Source organism: Poecilia formosa, unplaced genomic scaffold (assembly GCF_000485575.1).
Source record: "Poecilia formosa unplaced genomic scaffold, Poecilia_formosa-5.1.2 Scaffold172, whole genome shotgun sequence".
NCBI lineage: Eukaryota > Metazoa > Chordata > Actinopteri > Cyprinodontiformes > Poeciliidae > Poecilia > Poecilia formosa.
Window position 1 is genome coordinate 1112048 of NW_006800111.1, and position 16331 is coordinate 1128378.

The 16331-nt window shown below is 38.6% G+C and overlaps 1 protein-coding gene across 1 annotated transcript in view; it reads right to left on the reverse strand.

The window, feature by feature from the left end:
• LOC103147004 (calsyntenin-2-like) overlaps positions 1-16331 on the reverse strand; it is a 148851-nt gene that overhangs the window by 88691 nt on the left and 43829 nt on the right. The window lies entirely within an intron of this gene.

Below are 16331 nucleotides of genomic sequence, written 5' to 3' on the forward strand. Positions count from 1 at the left end.
ACAAATCCTGACACAAAGGATCATAATTCATGCATCAAAGGGTTAATTGGTTTCTGAACATAAATTTGGTTTACGCCTTCAACAGTTCAACTATTTAGGGTAGAACATTTAGTATACACGGCAAGGAAATATTAGGTCGTGTTGAATGAAACTCTGTCTTCATGCTCTCCAAAATTACACTCGGTAATAAACTTAATTTGTTTTCTTTCTGGTCTGCCTTTCCCACTTTATCCCACATTAGGAATTATTCGCCGTCGAGCAGCATGTTGGGAGCGGGAGGTAGAAAACGTGTCATGGATAATCAACAATGACTGATTAGTTTCTGCACAAAAAAATAAGTCGCAGAGTGCTCTCAGTGATGGGCTGGTGTCGATTAGTCTCGGCGAGTGCACAAATGAAGAAGCACAGCTGCAGGATTTGAAAGAAGTCAAGTGAAAGAGGAGTGGATGGAGAAGGACAACAAAGACAGAGCGGAGAGAGGAGAACGGGGAGAGAGAAGGTGATATCTCCATTAACAGAAAGCAGCAGGAGACGAGAGCAGCTGTGCAGAGGGGAAACGTGTGGCAGTGTGGCCGACTGGATTGAATTAGAAGCAGTCCCACTCCGCAGATCACGTGACAATTGGCCAAGATAAACAGACGACAAATTTAAACTCATTTCAACATTTTTAACACACTTTCAGAAGGGAATCTAAACCATGACTGCCTGGCGACAATGACCCCTCCTCCATCTGTTCACATCTAGTTTTGGGTGCTATGTGGCATTTCGGTTCTCTTTTGCAAAAATAAAAATAAATGTGAAGGAATACTACCCTGGACACACGCCACACTGTCCGCTAAACACATTTTTACTCAAAAACGAAAAGCAAAAATCAACAGTGTTCCATATAAAGAGACGCATGTATCACACAATAAATATAATTCAGCTGAAACAATCTAGTGTGAAAATAATTAGTTTACAAGATTGAGTGATCACTAATTACACACTGTTAGCTGGTGGTATTTGTTTTTGTTTCCGTCAGTCAAATGAGGCAGGACAACTCTGGAAGGTTAAACGGAAATGACTCATTTCTTTTGGCACAGAGCACCTGGTTTTCTGATGATGAGGAGTTCATATGCAGGTTGCAAGAAATGCAAAATAAAGGTTTTTATACAGGCTCAAGTTTTAATAGATATGCATTTCTAAAGGTCAGCTGTTAAAAAAAATATCCAGGCCTTCAGATATGAACACACCGATGTAACAATCCCTGTTACAATATGCTTTTTATCTTCTGTATACTTGCCAGACATAAAATCTAAACCTTTTCATTATAATGAAGGTAATCTGCAATTTTTTAACATTCAGTATAGTACCAACTTAAACGTCATATATCAGTGCCTTGTTATTCATTTACTCTGAATCTCAGCTTGTGGATATTCCTCACCTTCTAAAACAAAAGCTCCACTAAGAACATGAGGATTTCCATCTTTTGCATAAAGGATTCTCCTCTGGTTTAGCGGAGAGAAGATGAATTTGTCTTGTGTTCACGCAATGTGTTGAAACTAGATCTCTTATCTTTGTGTTTTCATGCCAAATCTCTGGCAAACTACAAGTCTCTCAGCTACATAAACCACTAATGCTGAACATACGTAATATATTCAAGTTCCCAGATAACCAACACCGAGAGAATACATCCTCCTTTTCTCCATCAGTTGTTCTTTTGATATTGAAAGTGCTAGATGGCAGACACGTTGAGTCAATCCACTCACAAAGGTTGATCTGCTGTTCTTTAAAAAAAAAAACTATTCTGTCACCTTAAATCTCCACATCATCTGCTCCAAATCTGACATTTTTAAAAGTCTCTTACCGTCTGTCTCTGATCCTTTGCCTATCACTGCCTGTCATAATAAATCTGTTATCCCAACCCACTCCACAGTGTCTTTCTTATTCTTTTGCTGCCTGTCATGTTTTTTTCACCCGTTCCTGGTTATCAGGTGACGGGTGTAAACTGCCAGTGTTTCTATTTATTCCTGCACTTGCCACATTCACAGTGAAAGAAGCTCAGTCAAATTTGGACATTTTGAACACATTTAAAATCTCCACGATGACTTCCACTGACAAAGGTTGCAGGATGCATTTGCGAATGAAAGAAACTTAAAAAATAAAAAAAATTCAACAGGATTTTAATACAAGAGAGAGAACTTGAATGTACAGGGAGCGCAACACTGCAGCATTTAGTTGATACCTAGATCTGCAAGCCCGCGACGTCGGTTCAGTTCCCTTTGGACAATCTACAAGTCAACCAGAGGAATAATGGTTCAAAAGGGAGCAGTAAACAGCTGTCCTTCCTCCAAGACATCCAATTCAATTACAGCAGAAAAAATAAAAAAATAAAATCTGTGCCAACAGTACTTTACCAGGACAGATGCAGGAAATTACTTCAACTCTGGCCTAAATGTAGCTCGCAGAGTGGCACAGCGACAACATAAGAGAGTTTGAGAGCAGACAGGCTGTTCTTTTTGAGACAAAAATATTTGCAAAATATACTAGAGGGGCACATTTTACCACTTTCAAAAATTTGGATGATGAACAATAAAACACAAACACTTAAAAAAAAAAAATAAAAAAATAAAAAGTGTCTCAGCTGTCAGAAAGCATTTGCTTTATACAAACATAGCGACCAGCAATACAGATATTTCTTTTCAGAATACCTTTCGGTCATTTTTCTTCCATCTTTCTAACACAGTGAAAGAAAAATATCTTTAGATTTATTTTTACGCAAGAAGTAATATGCAAGAGAATGACCCTGAAGGCAAATACTGGCCTAAAGCACTTAAAATGCAAAGATCAACCATATGGCAAGAAAACAGTTGCAAATCCGTCTATATGGTGCTATTGATAAAGAGTAAGGATCGACCCGAGTGAGGTTAAAGTTGCTGGCAGGGGCATTTTAAAGCTGAACAGGTCTACAGTCCAAGTTCCTCAAGAAAAGTCAATGTGAAAAAAAAAAAGGTTTTCACATGCAAGCATTTATCAACACACATACACCAAACGCCTTCACAAAGCTGAGCCCTGCTCCAGTGACACCTGGGTGTTTGAATGTTTCTCATATTTTAATGAAGTAGCCTTTCGCCTTACACATTAATCCTAAGGGTGGATTTGCACTCCAACCATTAGACACTTAAGAAAAAAAAAAAGAAGAAGAATCACAATACAGTTTCTTGTAGGTTATGAGTTCATCATCAGTGAGATGTTCTCAGGTTGCTGATGGAACAGTTAATACTGGCACAGGCCTGAACAGAAACCTATGATGGCTATTCCTCGCACAGATTGCTAGTTTACAACAGGAACTCTAATAAACACATAATCTAAGAAAATATATAATTATATTATTACACAATATTTGTCTCCAGTCATCTAGGCCTACAAATATTAACAGAAGGCTCTAAAATGAACACTGATGTTATGTTTTATAAAACAGTGCCGTGACGAGAGGCCAATTTCACAATAAAGGAATAATAATATATTGCATCAGAAATGGACACAATTTGGGCTACATGTTAAAATACTCAAATGCTTCTCTATCATATGAGGGTGTAAAAACATGCACAGTGCAGTAGCTCTGTACAACATAAAAAATATCAAATCAGAAATTTAAACCTAGCTTCTAGATGGGCATTTTTGTCTATTTTGCTTCCTCGTGTGCATAAATTAAGTTTTAAACAAAGCAGGAGTTCTGACGGACTAAACGAGAACCGCCATTGGACGTTTTCTTCTCTGGTCCAAGGTGTTCGAGCAGACCTCATGGCTGATTTTCACAGGGCATTTCCACTTAGAAAAGTTTTTAATTAACAGACGAGATGATTGGGGACACAGAGAATGCAATTAGTAAGGGTTATGGGGTTAAGTTGACTAAGCCATAAAATGTCATTTGAGTAACTCTCTCGGGAGATTCTGGTGCTGGATACAATCTCTGGTTGAGCTGATAAGGATGTGTGGCATTAGCAAGAATTTGATACTTTTCATGCTTCCTATCCTGCCATGTGTGCAGGTGTGTTAAATGACATGCAATGTGGAGGTACAGGTAAGAAAATGAAGGGTACAGGGTATGTAAACAACTGTGAGAAGTGTCACTTGCCACTGCCTAATTGTGAGATTGTTTTAAAAGAACAAAAGACTCACAAGAAGGAGAAAGCCTCATATGAAAGTAAATTTGGTTGCATCATAAGAAACTCGTCAACGAACGATAAAGAAGAAGGCATGCATACAATGTTTTTTTTAATGTTTATCAAGAAACCATTGTACAGATTCAACACAAATAAATCCTAAAGGCATTTTACATGGGAGCCTATTTGTCTTTGAAATTAGTCGGCACGTACAAGCCGTTACTAATAATCTATGCCTGTACCTGGCTTTAGTTTTCAAAACAACTTTACTGCGTTCATTTTCTTAACAGTGTGTGGAGTGACAGCTGGTGCTGCGGGAAGAAATAAAGACGGAGTCATTAGGAAATGGATTTCTTATGAGCTCTGGTTAGAAAGATGCATGCTTCTGCGTGCAAGTGGTGTCATTTCCTTTCAGTTTGCTCATTTAGGAGGAAATTTAAATACACAAAACATGGAACATTTGGGTTTTAATTAAGCCAGCAAGCTCAAGCTTTCTCTTCGCAAATTAAAGCGACACTGTAGAATGGCACGGTTAAAATTAACAATAAATATCCTCTCTCTTAAATGGATAGAAATCTGAGATAGAAAGCAAATTCATCAAAAGGGCAAACACCAACTTGTTTTGTGCAATGCATTCAGAGGTTATGTTCGTTGGTCGTCTTTGCCCCAAGGAGCTTAGCTTTATGTTTAGCATTTTGATTCTGTGTGAAATAAAAACTAACAACCTTAAAACTATGCTTTAAAAATGCAGATGATCTTCTTGGATTATATATAAGGGAATTCTCATGTCAGTATTTAATACAAACTAAACTTTATATACATTTATGTAATACCATACGTAATTTCCAAACAGATTTTATAGTAAATCTGAACAAACAGTTTAGATTTAGTTTAAAATTCCTGTTATACAATTTATGTTACAAAATTACAGTAATTTAAGTTACTATTCTGCAACACCAATGAGCTTGATTGCCTTGTAGGCTGTAAGCACATACTTGCAGAAAATGGGTGTTTCTGTAGGCAGAATAATTGCCTATACAGGTGATGAAAACAAGCGTACATCGACAAGAAAGGAGGTTCTACGTTTGTGTACCAGAACAATAGAAACGTGATGAAAATGTAGCTTCGTGCAGTCCAGATCGTCCCTAAATCATCTGCTCTGAGTGCCTAGAAACGTCAGACATCTCAGCCAACTTTAAAAGAAATTAGGTTATTTCAATAATAAAGTTAGAATTCCTACTGTATGTATATACAGATTACACACAAGCAGTTTTAAAGATGTTTTAAGCACCTATTTCTGTTAATTAAAACATGAAATTTAGCTTATCGTAAAATCTGAATATTTTAAGGGATTCAAAAATGTTACAGACTACATAACGGTAAAGTCTGCTGTAGTCAAATAGTCAAGCATACAGTCACAGGGCAGGTTGAACCACAAAAAGGCTCTTCTCAATACGCTCGCTGCTCACAGAGGGTCGTATACAGAGATATGAATAGAGCCGAAGGAAAAAATGTGGTAGAAATAGCTGCACAAGCAACAGGAACAACTGCAGCCTTTCAAAGGTGCATTCAAAAATTTGGAAAAACGTCAAAAGGTGTGCAGACAGCGGCTCGAGTCTGTGTTTCCAGTCCTGCTCAGAGAGGACTAGTCATCTTCAAGAGGAAGATGAGAGACACCGGACCCATCAATGTACACGAGTTGAAGTAATTCATGAAGAGGCCTTGAACAAGTAGAGCGCATTTATTGTCCAACTTTATAAGTGGTTGGAATTTCTTTAAAAAAAATCTTTATTAAAGGTTCTCTGTAATCTTCTCATCTTCTAAGAAACTGAACTTTGAATTTCGGTTGGCTGTCAGCCATCGCTACCGAGGAAATTAAATCAATGCTTGAAGAACATCACTTCTCAATGACATTCCATTTTTATCTAGATGCTCCCATTTCACATAATCTACTTAATGGCTAAATAAGTCACAAAGGCAGACATAATTCAAAACAAAGCAGCGAAAATAATGAAATGTGTAATCAAACAACCAGCGTTTAGTGTGCAGATGGTAGGTCTTGCTTAGTCCTGGCACGGCCGACTCTTGAGCAAGAAAAGGCAACAGAATAATCTGTTTGTGTCTGTCTTGTGTTTTGACACTGAAATGAGAAAAAAAAATGGAGAATGTCTTCATCTGTTTTAACCCCATAAATGGTGCAGCTTCACTTTAGCCTCGACCGTTGTGGTATTAAAGATAATCAATCAGCTTGTGGCGAGTCATTAGGACTAAATAGATGACTGCCTTATTGGAGAACAATTTCCCTAATCCGCGGATAAATATTTCAGTGCTTCCCTTCACTCCGTCTCCCCGTTTCAGTCTCCATGTCTCTTCATACCTGTTTTTTATGCTTCCAGAATCACAAACACACTGACTTACCCAGACAGCCCGCGGCTACATCCAAACCACCATGACGGAGAGAACCAGGGGTGATGGACTATTGACTGATCAAGTTCAACCAGTCCATGTAACTCTTGGTGGTTAGCCAGTCATTTCAGAAACAGCCCTCGGCAACCGGCTACCACTGGCCGCTGCGCGTTCAGGTCTGTTTGTGTGGACTTGGGTTTGCATGTTTTGTTTTGTTTTTTTTTTTGTCTTGCTGCCGACCGATGGAATGACAGGCACTATGTCACCTGACGAGCAAAGATAAAGTACAGCGGCGGCCAGTGGGGTTAGGCCATCGGGCTTTATGAACACAATGTCAGAGAGAATGCAGTGTGTGTGTGTGTGTGTGTGTGTGTGTGTGTGTGTGTGCGTGCTCCACGCACAGGAAGACGGGGATCTGCAGACATATACGTGAAGGGGTTGGCAAAACACAGGGTCTAAGAGAAGTGCACTGGTTAAAAAGCGTCTTTGCGCGTATGGGCGTGAGTGTGTGTAGGGTGGGGTGTTTGGAGGTGTTTTTTGTAAGTGGGGCTAGATGAGAGCTTGGGGAGGAAGTAAAGAAATAAAAAAAAAAGGGAAAGAGTTCAGGGAAAAAAGACTGCAATGAGAAAGAAAAAGATGGGAGGATATCTCAGGGATTAGTTCCAGACCAGAGGGTAGAGCGGGAGATAAATCTCCTGCACCTAAAGGCGGCAGCGCAGGATAGAAGTTCAAGCCATCTCTCATGTTTTTCAATTTAATCTGCAGGAAGTAGTAAGATTTAATTTCCAACTCAGGGACGGGGATAGGGATCCATGAAGAGTAGCATAACAATACACACCTAGATTATAGCGAACACCACGGCCCTTGCAACACCCAAACTTCCACAGATTTAGTTGGGGTTTTTTTTTGTGTTTTTTACACAAAACAACGTCAAGTGGTCACATGGAAAGAGTGAAAACAGCAGGATTATAGGACTCCTGGCAACTGAGCTTTAAGCTGCAGCTGGTAAGAGACTTTGATCCTTTTACACTATCTTAAGTACACACAGTGATACATTTAATCCACGCTGCCACATGCTGAGACCACAGGGCGCTCATCTGCCACATTCTCCTTTATCTGTATGTACCAATGCCACAAAAGACAGTCAGTCATGTGGAAAAGTAAACACCATCCAAGGAAATAAAACGGCTTATGAATATGTGAAAAAAAGCATCAAAAAGACATTGATGGAAATAAAAATGAGCCGGAGAAGTCAACGTTATCAACATTTTATTTTATATCTTTGTTTTCTAATATTCTTAAAACATTCCTTATGCTGTTTTTTTAAGCTTTCAAATAGTACTTTAATCCAGAGAGTGCAAAAACTCAACATTTAGGTTAAAATATATACAACTAGACACAATGATAGTGTGTCTAGTGTGCCATTCTTAATAGGCTATACTTTTATAAAGCCTGTGCATTAAAGCTCTTGTTTCCAGTGATCATTTTGGCCACTTTTGCTGTTCTTCATGTGCACAACAGAGAGGTTTTTAGTGGCTCATGGAGTCACGTTGTGATAATGGAAAACAAGGAAGCTGTGGAGGAAATGTGGATAAACTATTATCAGTATTGTCATCCCATTAACAATCACAGCAATGGAACGTTTTCCTAGCATGAAGCAGTCCTAATCAAAACTAATATAGCTGTCCCTTAGCAATTTGCACAGAAAATGTGATTTTGTAGCCATCAAAAACATCCTGGCATAGTTGTAAGTGGATAGTTTTCTTGGCAGAACTCATCTCACACAGCTCATTTAAACTGTTTGGTTTCCTGAATGCTGTGGGGTTTTTTGTTTGTTTGTTTTTTTTTTTTGCATAATCCACAAGTGATTTTCAGGGCGATTCCAGACACTTGATGTCAGCATTCTTCTTCCATTCCAAGACCAACGATGTGTTTATTATCCAATTGGGTCACCCAGTTGCGTTCAAGCTTCAACCAGCTATCTGTTGATTTGAGGGAAATTCGAAGAGTTTCGAGTCGTTTTCATTGTGTGGCTTCACCCATTATAGATGCAGGGATGCTTAAGAACGTCCTATAATCAATTTCTTTTTTTCTGACAGTTGGGGTCAAATGACTTAACACTTGGATACATCAAGATTTTGAAATGGACCCACCTTAACCCATTTTAAAATTGTAGGGACTAAGCTTAACAAAATCATTTAATATATATATTTTATAATCATCCCACCCTAAAAAAAAACTAAAAAAAATCCCCAAATAGCTATGATATTCATGCACATCAGCATCAGGTGTAACCTGTTTCGTAGAGAACAGTATAGATGAAATATAAGTTAGATAAAATGATTGAAATGACAAAGAATGACCATTGCAACTGATGCTAGCTGATGCTAACTTCTACCAAAGTTGGGTTTTGTGTGCGTCGTGGGGAAGTTGGCCCATATCATTGGGAGGAAAAACGAGCGGCATCCCACTCGGTTCAATCGTGCCATTTGAGCTCTGTGACTACCTATGCTGCTGGCTCAGACACAGAAAGCTCGACTTTGACTCCACACTCTACCTTTGTACTCCGACACGCTATAGATGCACAGTAGAGGTTTATCAGGCCCAGCTTGGTATCCAAAGCATGGAAAGGGCTTCCTAACGATCCCAACGACACTCATTTCCTAATCAGCAGAGAATTTTACAGGCATGTGAATTCTTACTGCCAACTAAAGTTGTTAGAGACTTATTAGTTCAAGTTAGCAAAGTCAGTCATACCCACCCTGGAGAAGAGCCCTTTGATCAATTCAAGCAGCACAAGGAGGCAAAAGGAAAAGCCAGCAGTGTTTCTGAGTGTCTTCGGTCTGCACCCGCACTTCATCCCTTCACTGACGCTTTTCTTGAAGAGCCATCTCTAATGAGGCTAGTTCCTACGCAGCGTGTCTCTCTCCCCGTATGCAAGTGTTGATAATAGTTCTTCAAACAACAGAAGGACAGCTCCTTTCAGAAGCACCCATTAAAATTTAATCAGCGGCTCTTCAAACTCAACTCTGGTGGAGTTGGAAAGTGACATGGATTTCGGAAACTACAGACTCCAAAATGTTGACCGACATTAACGTTTAACGTGTGCTTAGAAAAATAGAAAACGTGGGCAAAGACCGTCAGACTACCTCTGTCAGTACCACTAATCATGCTTTTATCTGGAGCAGCACAAAAATGGATCATAAACTCCACTAGCCAAATAAGAAGGTCTTGATAATGCTTTAAATGCATAGCGTAATGATAAAGTGCAATTTGATCCACACACTGACTAATAGAGGTTGGCAAATAATGCCTTTATGTTAGCTAAAACTATTTCTTTTAACTATTTCTGTCTGTCCCACACCAAAAAGATCTACATGTGATATTTCTAGCAATAATTTCAATCAACTGCCTGGTGAAAATATGACAAAATACCAAGTATGCAAAACCCTGGCAGCCATGTTTTCCACAACGTGACGCTAATAGCATCAGAACGCTTCTTTTCTTGTTGTTCTAATATTGTTTCACTTCCAAGACATTTCCCCTCTGCACCCCATACAAGCTGCATGTCAACAGAAATATCCTCTGAAGTTTGCATCTGACTTTGTCAAAGTTGTCTGAAATACATTTGAAAGAATATGTCATTGGAATAAAAAAGGCATGTGGGAGGAGAAGTTGGGGCCAAAGTAATCAGGGGAGCTGAAAAGCGTGAAAGTACCATTACTCACAATGCCATATTCACATAGAAAAGATAAATGACTGTAATCTAACAGCAGCCCTCTAATACTGGATCTAGTTGGGTGGAAAGAAAAAGAAAGAAAATCTCTCTCTTTTTTTTTTTGCTTACCATCCAAGCTTTGTTACAAATAAGTGCTACACAATTGAAGTTCATCTGAGAAAAACCCATCCTAAAAGCTGTTGAAAAGGAAATAAATCTACAACCTAAACACGAGTTTTAATGCTTAGAAATGCAGGTAACTTTTCCATCATGTGGTACGGTGATTGCATCGAATGCCAGCATAGTCGTGAAGACGCCAGCATGTCAAGCATAAAGTGTTATCTGCTGCTAATTACTAAAGTTGTTGGTGAGGGGGGCAACCAAAACTGGGTGGGGTTCGCCAAACATGAAAAAGACAACATCTAACAGAGCATAACATTTTTAAAAATGCAATTAAAACTACTGTCAAAATGACTGATTTGTTCTTGTTTGTCATTTAGAAAGCAGGGTTTTGTTTACGCTACGTATCACGTTTTAATTTCTTGGATTTGAGTTTCCAGTTCATTCCTCAATCCCACCAGTAGACAAACCATTTCATAGCCATATACCTAAACATTGCAGATCAAGTTATTTTTCGTATTAGTTTGGCGTTTTCATGAATTGCAGAGGTTAATAATGAAACATTTAAATAAAATGTATCTGAATATTACTTTCTAAATATTTTTTACTCTATACCAGTTTCATTGATTGAGGCTATAATCTCTATTTGAGCCTGTCGAAAGGTCAGGCTTACGACTCGTTATTAAACTAAAGTAACTGTAATTAACCTCTCACAGGTTATTAGAGTGCCACAGATGTGTTTCTCAGACTGAGTAAATCATGGAAAACTATTTTATATCATCAAATGCCAATGTTGGTACAAAATTAAAAAGCCACATACGTAAAGATAAAACTCCAAAGATGAAATGGTGACGCGAATGAACAACGCCTGCGCATCAGTGAAGTAGTGTTTTCCGAAACCTTGCTCCCGTTTCAGTTTTTCTCTAAAATGTCATGAAATAATTCTTTATCAGAGTTTGTATGTTTTCTTTTAGTTACCGTTTTGCATGTAGCATGCTTTCGTAAAACATTGTTTTAATTCTTTAACACGTTTCTTTACCGACTCTTGATTTACCTGAATTATTTTCTACCTTCTCTTTTGTCCCAATGTGACCAAAAGGGCAGAAATATATCGTCATCTTGCCATTTGCTAAATTCTTTCTATTCCTTACATTGTAGAATGTTTTCTGTGTTGCTGTGTTTTGTAGAAAATGAGGTCTTTTGCACTGAAGCCCAAAGCTTCATGCTAAATTATCTAAGGCTTGACAACAGGACAAGCAACGCACTGCGAGAAGTCAGGCAACACAGGGAGAAGACCGCATGCATCACAACACATCGCCTCGTCTCAGAGTGCTTTCTAATGGAACGCTACACATTATAAAAATCAAAAGTTAAAGATGTATTTTGACACAAAATACTTAAACCCACACAGTAAACACAACTTGTGTGCAACCTCATTTTAACCCTCTGCGCTTGTAGTAAGCTTTACTATCATAAAGCAAAAAAAAAAAGCCCACAAAAACTTCTTCTCCTTGTTTTCGCTTCTTTTTTTTTTCCTTCGCTGAAGTTAAATACGCTAAGTAAGAAACTGTATTTCCTTTAACCCCACTCCAGTTTTTATTTCGGGATATCCAATAAGCATAAGCTTTCACGGCAAACTAAGTCCACATTATATAAAAATGTGCCAGGCTGGCACAGACGCGGCGCTTCCTCCGCAGACTCACACTGTTCCCTGTGGGTGCCGAGATCATGCTGACAGACACACATTCACTCGACACACATTCACTCGTGCGGTGGTGGTTAAAATCCTGCTAAAGCGTGATGAAAACAGCAATTAAAGGTGTCAAGGTGAAAAAACAAAAGTTATTAATTAAATGTAGAATCAATTAGAGTGTGAAAGCTTTTATTTTTTTAATTACAGATCTGATATATTTATGACTTTTTAAAGCACAGATCCCACCTCTCAAAAATTTTATTCTACTGCTGAAAAAAATATAGAGTATTTTTGGGAGCAGAATATAAATCTGACACTTATTAAACAGCTGGTTATGCAAAAATAAATAAATAAAATAAATGATTCAACGACAGCAGAGTCCCTATAGGAGGCTTGTCAAATGCATCATTGGGGACACAAGCCTACGGGCAAACACATCTGCAAATACAGTATTGGTTCTTTACAACTGCAACAGAACATGTTCACTCGCAAAAACAAGGCTGTGCTTTTGTTTTTGCCTCCATTTCTGCAGACAATTAAGCAGTGAGTGTGCTGAATGCCTCTTGGTTGAGACATAGAAAAAAAACATCTCAAATCCTCATAATGAAACCTTTTGCTTTTAAATCCGACAGCAATTTTTCAAGGGTCCCTGGCACAATGTCACCTGCTACATATAGAGCCCAGCAGAGAGATGCTGACTATTTGATGAAAAAAAAAAAAAAAAACATTGCTTTTTATACTAGTAAACATCATTAAACCTCAAAGTTTTAATGTGAATTCACTGGGGGAGTGACAATAAAGTCAGTTCAGGAGTTGAGACAATATTGGGTTTATGAGAGATTTCAGCAACAGTTGGAGAAAACTTTTTTTTTTATTCTGGCAACGAAACATTTTACTATTCGCCATCTTGTATAGGAATCTATAATTGCTGAATAATTCAGTCTAAGTTTGACAAATCCACATATTGGAGTTTTATCGTCTTTCTCAGTTCAAAGTGGTTGTAATATCAGCACTTTCTGTGTGTGTGTGTTTTTTTTTTACATAAAAAATAAAGGCCTCATAAATGTCTGTCCAGTGTAGAACCCTCCAAGTGCTGTAGTCCTTAACCTTGAGGTGATGAACTGCAGTCCTGCGTCTTTAAAAACAGTGGAGTTGACTTTTTGTTTAGTGCCGCCCAGAACCTGAAAAACAGATTCTAAATTCATCACAGCACAATTACTGGGCAACATCCACGATAACACCAGCATAAATTTTTATGTGCTAGGGAAATGTAACATCACGATTTTCAAGTTGATGGCATCACAAGAAGGGCAGCAGCTAATGATTATTTTGGTAGTCGACTCGTCCATGAATACGTTTTTCCATTTAGTTGACTGGTCAAGGTTTATTTCAATCCTTCTATGCTGTCTATTGAAGCGTTTTCTGTTTCCAGTACTCCTTCGTGTTTTGCTGCACCTTTTCAAGTGTGCGCCTGTGTCTTAGAAAAATAATATAACTTGTGAAATGGGAGTTTGGAAACATTTGTCTGATCAGCTCCAATTTAAATTTTTAAAAACTTAAAACAACACTTATCTGGATTTCTATTACTGATTGGGAACTCCTTAAACACATAACACACTTTAATTTATTTCTGAAAAGAAAAACAAAATAACTTTCATTGCTTTATTTGCATGTAGAGAACTTTACATTGAAACTAGAATGGAAGTTGCATAAAGACTACACCTAAATCGAATTGTTGTTCAGTGGCCAGGAAGACATAATAAATAAATTAAACTACATTTTTCGCTGTTTGAGATTTCACGAGGCGATGGCAGTGAGGAGGAGACTTTGACAAAAAAAAAGCCGGAGGAGGGTGGGGGGGGATGTCCTGAAGAAAACGGTGACAAAGGAAACCGGGCAAAACAAGGGAGGTAATTGGGAAGTTGGTACTTGGGAGGAAACATGAGATTAACGAGCAGTGAGAGCCTGTGTAACAATCAGCTGAATTAAAATACTCAAAACAACCCGCGGTAACACAGAGAAGCATTTGCACTGCGTTACATCATGGTTGCCCTCAAACATTGCAGTTTGCACTAAGACTAGGTAAGTGCAACACATTATAAAGCCTTTAACTTAAATCATTTTTAATATCTCACAGCATTATTGTCTCTGCTGGAGCCCTTTCATATTTCATGAGCTCTGTGGAGCTGGTGAGGGTCATTTGTTGCTGATGGAGAATGTCGGATTTTTTGCCCCAAATATTCTCAGGGCTTTGCATCTTCCTTTTGGCTACTGCACATTCAGTCTAAAGTCACAAAAAAAGACAAAACACGAAAAAAAAAAAAAAAAACTTTTTTGGGGGCGGACTTTATTGTGTCCATTTCTTGGCCCCAAAACAGAGCTCTGAAACGCCGATGCTTTAGTCATTTCCTGTGCGCTGGTACTTTAATTTTAAAAAACGGAGATTTTCTGACCCGTTTCTCTGTGCCACACACACCTCCTGCAGATAATATAAATAGAAGACTGTCCTATTTTTACATTTGTGGAGCAGACCCCTATGGCGCATACACACCACTAACATGCTGGATTTGCTGATGATGTAGCCAGTTTTATTTATTTAAAGGAAAGTAGATCAATGCTGCAGCCAGTCTGCAAACCGCCCACATTTCTACTCCATCAACAGACACCACTTGTGTCGTACGTTCAACAAAACTAAACGTCCAATAGTGAAAAATTGTTTAGCATCAGCTGGTGACGGATATTGACGGCGACAGATTTTTCACCATAAAAATAATTTAGTCGTATTTTTCAAGTTCTTTGATCTTCTCTTGCCCATCTCCTTTTTACATAACACAATATTAGCTTCTTAATTAGTCAAGCTTTCTGCTTACCAACATGTAGCTGGTGGCTTCCTTACTGTAAGCAAGTAAAAAACATTAGCAGAGTGATGCAAAAGTGAGCATCTAAATCTAAAGTTAATTTTATCATATTTCACAATTTTCATATATTTTTCCAAATAACATTGCAAAAGATCATGTTTGTTTTTATTTATCTTTTTTACCCGTTTTCATCACATTTAATCTTTTAAAACCTAAACCTACATCTTAACACGCCATACTTGATCTCCCCTCCAGTCAATATTTTGAAATCTATTGTTCAAAAGACCAATATCGCTCTCTACCATTACTATTGATAAGCTTGAAGAGCCACTGATTATGTTTTAATGGTTACTTGTGAAGGCAGCCTTCCCTCTGTTGTTCAGAGAACTATTATCAACACTTGGGCAGCAGGGGAAACAAACACTGCTGGAACCAGCCTCATTAGAGATGGCTCTCCAACACAGCCTGCAGTCTTGGGGTCAGCAAATATGCCATGCAACACCACAGAGATCAAAGGGATGAGATTTTACTACAAAAAAGAAAACCATATATATCGTGCTTATTTGTTCAGGCATGGCAAGAACAAAATGATGCTACCATCAAGTTATTTCACTAGAAAGTAAAATAAATCCCTGCAGTTATAGTAGTGGTTCTCAACGTGGGCGGCACCGCCCCCCAGGGGGCGTTCAGAGGACGGCAGGGGGCGCTGGCGGACATTTTTACAAAAGGGGGGCGCTGGGATTCCTTTGGGGGGCGTTTGTTCGAAGGTAAACTTTACACTTTAAATGCACAACAATGCCAGTTTAGACTTTGAGCAACTTGGTAAAACTGTATTGTGTAACATTAAACCATGCTTGGTTGCAACAATATACATGGCAGCTCTTCTATTCAGTGTTTGTTAGCTTCTGTTAGCTTCTTGGCGCAGCTCCGTTCTCCTGCTACTGGTAGCTAAAATCACGATACCCTCACCGTGTATCCCTCTGAAAAATGAACCCATTTAAATAAAGAAATCTCTCCATAGTGATACCACGATAGAGAGCGTTCATTTTATAGCGATAACACCGGAGCTGTAAGTGGTCCTGTATGAAACGGGGGTGATAGAACAACACAGCACTTTTAAATTGTAATAATTAGACTACCGAAATTGTTTCCGTTGTTTTAAAAGGTTTATGTCAGTCTGCATTTTCCCCATCGATACGCTTCCCGACCGCCCTGCACCTTAAGGGGCTTAAAAAAAAATTTAAAAAAAAAGACACGCACATTGCGCAAAACTCTGAAACAGGAGAAGCGGGACATAAAACGGAGCGACGAACTAGATGTGAATTATGACATAAAAACAGGGAATCCGACGCTGAACAGTGAAAAATCAACACATGATGTGAAACACATGA